A 6,511-nucleotide genomic window follows, 5' to 3' on the forward strand; every position below is an offset into this window, starting at 1 on the left:
TACTCTTTTGATTATCGTATTGAATTGATGAGCTGTCAATAATAACGAACAGAAACTTTACTTTGGGTAATAGACCAACACTATCTAGAAACAGCCTATGTTTAGATAAGCAATATGTGGATAATTCAAAATATACGGTACCGGTACATATTTTCTATGAACTAGTATGGTAAAGGAAATAGGTAATATAGGATTGCATTCTAAAATAACAGTCCTGGGGGGAATATTTGATACGTTTCAATTCAGTCAATTAATAGCTCACCTATGATCTGAATTTAGGGCTGTCAACCAAGTGGCAGATTACGTATCAATTGTCTACTATACTTAGTACTTAAGTGATTTCAAAGAAATTGGAAATTTATCGAATTGGTATAGGAAGCACCCTTGGTAAATTATTCCAGACCGTAATTCTTCTTCCTATAAGTCAATACTTGTTTTATAAATACATTTATTTGAATGACCTTTCTATTACCATATGTTTTAAGTAGGCCTATAATAGCCTACCTCGTTCAAGAAAATTTTTAGAAACATAACCTTGTCGCGAATTTCAATTCTCTCATAACAATGATTCTGATAGGGCCTAATGGTCCACCAAACTGCTACATCTGTTTCACTTCAGAGAATCTATAGGAGAATGAACTTGAAATTCTCTGGTAGCATATTTATTTTCGTTTAAAGCACTTTAACACCCACATCGTTGGCAACGTAAATACGTACTGTAAGGGACAGTATATCAATTGATACCTTGTCCTCTAATTTAACAAGGAGAATATAATCTTCATTCACAGATGAATAAATAGCTTTATCACTTTTTATAACCTCACTCTTAAAATACTCAAAAGGTATAGTAATTGAGAAATGTACTAGGATTGGCACCAACGCAGAGTTTTGGCCTTATCCGGAAAAATCAGCTCATCAATTACACGGAACACATCCTCTCTATTGACAAATTCATCCTCGAATGTTTTAATGCACCGTAATAAATTACTTGTAACTACGAAATCGTCACGATGCATTGAGTACACTTGATCTAAATGGGAGTGCATCTCCTGTAATATGAATTACATCCAGGCATACAATACGATCGACACGTCCTAATATATCAAAATAGTTTTAAAACCATATTTTAAAAAAATGACTACACTAACGTTTTCTAATCAATCCAAACCAACAGAAAGAACTAAACAGTTGCTTTGCACATGCTCATGTTTACATTTAAACAAACCGATCGGGCCGCCATTTTAGCTAATATCGATAGCTGCATTAAGGTCTGATATATTGTAGTTGGTCTTGCCTCCCCACGTGGAACGTAAACGGGGAGGCAATAGGAACTTGACGAATGCCTACGGTTGCGATACGAAACTATTGATGGTAAAACTCATGACATACAATGGAACTTTCTCTATGTAGAAAACATGTAATCGCATTAACAGGAAAGAATAGAATGGAATAGAATACTCCTATTCCCTAGTTCCGGAACACCTGAAACTCCAAATTGTTTTTGATATAATATGCCTTATGGCTGGGGATAATCCGAAAATTTATGTAACGTTACGCGCTAAATTTGTGGTGGAAGAGTAACCATAGCAACCGAGGAGGCAGTGATGTAAGGTATTGTTACCTAGCAACTGTGCAGGCTATGTCTAATAGCTGGTTGCCGTCTGAAATTAGCAGAGTTGATGGATGGCCATGACTGGGAGACATAAGTTAATTACGATAATTTGATTTTTGCATAGAGAAAAACTGGTTTCTTTCTTTATACATGCATTTCATTTATCTTATTACAGTACTTTATCTGTTTACTAAATTAAAAATAGTGGCAAAAGATCTTGATAGGTGGACGCCACGAACAAATATCATTAAAAAAATAATAATTAAGCCTAATCAATATTTACAGCCATTCTCAACACTGGCACTATCTCTTTGTCCTTGATGTTAAACAGTGTTACCGTATGTAATCTAAGACATTTCTCCTACCTTTCATAAGTTGAATAAGTACTTACTTTATTTTCTATAATTTTGTTTTGCCACATATTTTTTGAAATACAATCTAAAAATTGCTGCCCTACCCGGTGCGATCCGCCCTTTGTTTTATAATCCTAAACACTCAGTCTGCAAGCCTCTGTGTATTTACTAACCGCCGCCACAATCCTCTATTTGTAACTATTTCTGTGGCCTCGTCTAGTTCTATACCATTTATCTTGAAATCGTTAAAAACTGAGTCTAACCATCTCTCTACTTCTCTTGCCTTCAATAACAGTCCATTATTCTACAGGGTAACCTATCCTCCTCCATTCGCCTCACATGACCCCACCACCGACACCGGTTTATGCCTACAGCGAGTTCATTGCTAATTCAACTTTTATCTCCTCATTCCGAGTACCCCCTAGCCATGTTCCAACCTGTTCGTACCGGCAATACTCTGGCTGCTTTCATGTCTGTTACTTCTAACTTTCGGGTAAGATATCCTGAGTCCACCAAGCTTTCACTCCCGTAAAGCACGGAACGGTGGCATTAATTAGAGATCGATGTAAAAAAAGTTTCGTCCTGAAGCTGAAAGAATACTGTTGATCGCAACTGCAAGCTCACTCCATTAGCTTCTTCTTTCTTTCTTAGACTCCAGGGTTGGTTTTTCCCTCGGACACAGCCAGGGATTCCACCTCTACCGCCTCAAGGGCAATGTCCTGGAGCGTGAGACTTTGGCTCAGGGGGATGAACCGGTGAATAGGACCAGTAACTCGCCGAGGAGACCTCACCTGCTATTCTGAGCAGGGGCCTTGAGAAGGGATGGCAAGACTGTAATGGATAGAAAAGGAAGAGGAAAGGAAGCGGCCGTGGCCTTCAGTAAGGTACCAATCAGGCATTTCCCTGGACGAGAAGGGGCAAACCATAGAAAACCACTTCGAGGATACCTGAGTTGGGAATCGAACCCCCTCTACTCAGTCGACGTCCCGAGGCTGAGTGAAACCAGTTTCAGCCCTCGTACCACTTATCAAATTTCGTCGCAGAGCCGGGAATCCAACCCGAGTCTCCGGGGGTGGCACCCATTCACACTAACCACTACACCACAGAGGCGGACTGCATTAGCTTTACTGCACCTTGTTTGAATCTTGCTTACTATACTACCATCCTCGGAAAACGCACATCCTAAACACTTGAAATTATATTTCTGTATTGGCTTTGTATCCCCAATCTGAAATTCACTTATGTTCGAATTCTTACTAGCGATATCGATTTAGTCTTGAGAAGGGTAATTTTCTTATTGTACTCATTGTAGCTGTTTTTAAATGTCAAGATATTTTACTGCAGGTTTTCGGCACAACCTGCCATTAAAACCAAGTCGTCAGCGTAAGTCAGACTGCTTACTGCATTTTCACCTAACTGAATCCCTCCCTGCCAGTTAATACCTTTCAGTAGATGGGGGATGTAAATTATGAACAACAAAATAATGTGAACAATTACAGCCTTGTCTAAGCGCTGTAGGTGCCTCGAACCAAGAACTCATTCTACCAATTTTATAATTGTATGAAATTCTTTCTGTGCTTCTATGTTTGCTTTGCAATCACTACCACGGTATTTGACTTGAAGTGAGTCTGTCTCCCGAGTTACTTTCAACAGATGTGGCACTTTCATTACTTCTCCACATAATAAACAACAATTCTCTTTATGATTCTTTGACCCTTATTCTTGTCTTCTTCTTTTTCTACCGCTTTTCCCACACCTGTGAGGTCGCGGGTGAGAACTGTGTCGCACATGTGGATTTGGCCCTGTTTAACGGCTGGATGCCCTTCCAGACGCAGACCCTGTACGGAGGGATGTAATCACTATCGCGTGTTTCTGTGATGTTTTGTAGTGTGTTGTCTGAATATGAAGAGGAAAGTGTTGGGACAAACACAGACACCCAGTCCCAGGGCCGGGAATCGAACCAGGCACCTACTGAAAACCGAAGGCCTCGACTTTGACCATTCAACCAGAAGTAGGACAATAATAATAATAATAATAATAATAATAATAATAATAATAATAATAGATGCGAAAAAGGAGGATTACTTTTTATGGACACATGGCCCGAATGAATTTAACACGGTTAACCAACCGCATTTTCACTTTCCTCCAAGAGAAAAAGGCAAAGGGGCATGGTTCAGTGAGGTACAGAAAGATCTACAGGAGACTGGGATCTCATTTGAAGATATCCAGGAGCGTGTCCTATTTAAGAAACAACTCTAAGAACATCAGAGTTTCCTACCAAAGCCGAAGATGAAAACTTGAAAGACATGGACGGAAGAGCGAAAGGAGCAACACCGTATACGAATGAAGGAGTACTGGACCAACATTAAAGCTCAAGGGAAACAGTTGAAATGACGTGGTCCTTATTTGGCCGAAACTAAACAATAATAATAATAATAATAATAATAATAATAATAATAATAATAATAATAATAATAATAATAATAATAATAATAATAATAATATGAAGAGGATAGAAGAGAAGACTACGATTTACCAGTTGGCTAAGTTCCTTGTTCTTGTACAGGCTGAGATATTTGTGGATCGGGGTGTTGAAAGTTGAAGTAGAAAAGAATATGATTTGGCGAGTTTCAGTAACTGAGGAAGTTCTTCCCCCGATTCCAGAAATACGGAGACTCAGCTGAAGACTGTCATTTCATGAGTGAAGGTAAGCTAAAGCTATGAGCCCGAACTCCGCGGAGAAACTGTCAGAGGTTGATTCGGGAGACATTCTGAGTATAATTGGGAAAAGGGGCCCGTGGTCTCTCATGGTTCATTACGGAGAAATCACATTTCGTTTGGTGTGTCGTCCCGTGTTAGCTTTGTATCTGTATTGCACTGATAATAATAACAATAATAATAATAATAATAATAATATGAAACAGAAATAGTGAGACAAGATCCGGAAGTAAGACGGAGTGATAACTCTTCCTTTTCTCCTTTCTACGAGTGGTCTCACACCAAAATCATTTCCAGAAAACACGGTTGCTAGAGTAACAATGACAGCCTGCACGGTTGCTAGGTAACAATACCTTACATCACAATGTGGCACAATAGGCTGCAATTTTAATGACCAGCAAAATCGTCAGAACATTCCTGAGTGCTCAATACGATCCATAAATAGAAAAGACTGCAACTTTTCTATAGTGAAGAAAATAATGAACTAGGTCGTAGCCTGCCATAGTTGTAGCGTAGCTTTTTCAGCCCTGGTTCTAAGTTTCTTCGATGTCTTCCTTGATTTTAATCGTTGCGGATGTGGTTCGTACGCATGCAAAAGAGGGGTTCCTTCCTGCTCCATTTTCTTTCTCTCCTTATTTGTAACTATTTCTCTTCGAATAGAAGGTGCTAACCTTACTGACAGAGCAGATTGATAAAAGTGTACGTGTTTGGTCTGCGGGTTGTTGCACGTTTACGTGATAGCATATTACAGGCTTTTTCCACTGTTCTGAACGTATTTTGTTTTTTTACAGAAATTATAGTTGCATTATACGTCTGTAACCAGTCACCGTAGACCACGGGTCTCTTATACCGATATACGCATAAGATATCCCTGAATAACCTCCGAACGTTGGTCGGTGGAGTTCGGGTTCACCCTGTAGATAACTGACTGAGTAGCGCAGTAGGTAGGGTGATTGCCTTCTGACCATAACTTGGCAGGTTGGATCCTCGCTAGGTCCGCTGATATTTGAAAGTGGTCAAATATATGTCAGCTTCGTGTTAGTACATTTACTGGCACGTAAAAGAACTCCTGCCAGACAAAATTCCGTCACCTCAGCGACCTCGGAAACCTCGAAATGAGGTCAGATGAAATTATATGGCATATGTTTACGGTCGAATGCCCTTCCTAACGCAATCTCGTTCGAGGAGCTAATGAAGATTAAATAAATCATGGTGAATTTAACTAAATAAATAAGATGATGATGATGATGATGATGATGATGATGATGCCTGTAGTTTAAAGGGGCCTGACAGCTAGCTCATCGGCCCCTAATGATACGAAATGAGACGAAATATAATGACAATTTAAAAATCCAAAATCCATCCACTGACCAGAATTCAAAACGTGATTATGAAAAATGAATAGACGAATATGAATTTTAAAAAATCAGCGGATCCGATCCGCAATGCCCCACTTTCCCAGAAACTATCTTAAAACAACAGTATATACCGACCAAGGGGCTGCTTCCAAAACACAATCCTGAATCGATGATACTTGTTGTCTAAAGGGGTCCAAAATCCAGGTCAATGGCCCCTCATAATGGTACTTATCGCTAGTAAAGTAGAACCGTGGTATTTGTCATATTGCGGTACTAATCCAAAGTATATTAGACTCATGGTGTTCCTCACCTAGCTGTACTAATCACGGGCGCCGGTATTCCCGTGGTGTTCTTAACATAGTGGATACTTATCACAGGTACTGGAGACCCACAGTGAAACACTCCCTGCTGCTACTAATGACAAGTGGTACTTCTCGCAAGTAAAGGTGACCCATGATGTTCCCCGC

This window comes from Anabrus simplex, chromosome X (genome assembly GCF_040414725.1).
Source record: "Anabrus simplex isolate iqAnaSimp1 chromosome X, ASM4041472v1, whole genome shotgun sequence".
Taxonomy (NCBI): Eukaryota; Metazoa; Arthropoda; class Insecta; order Orthoptera; family Tettigoniidae; genus Anabrus; species Anabrus simplex.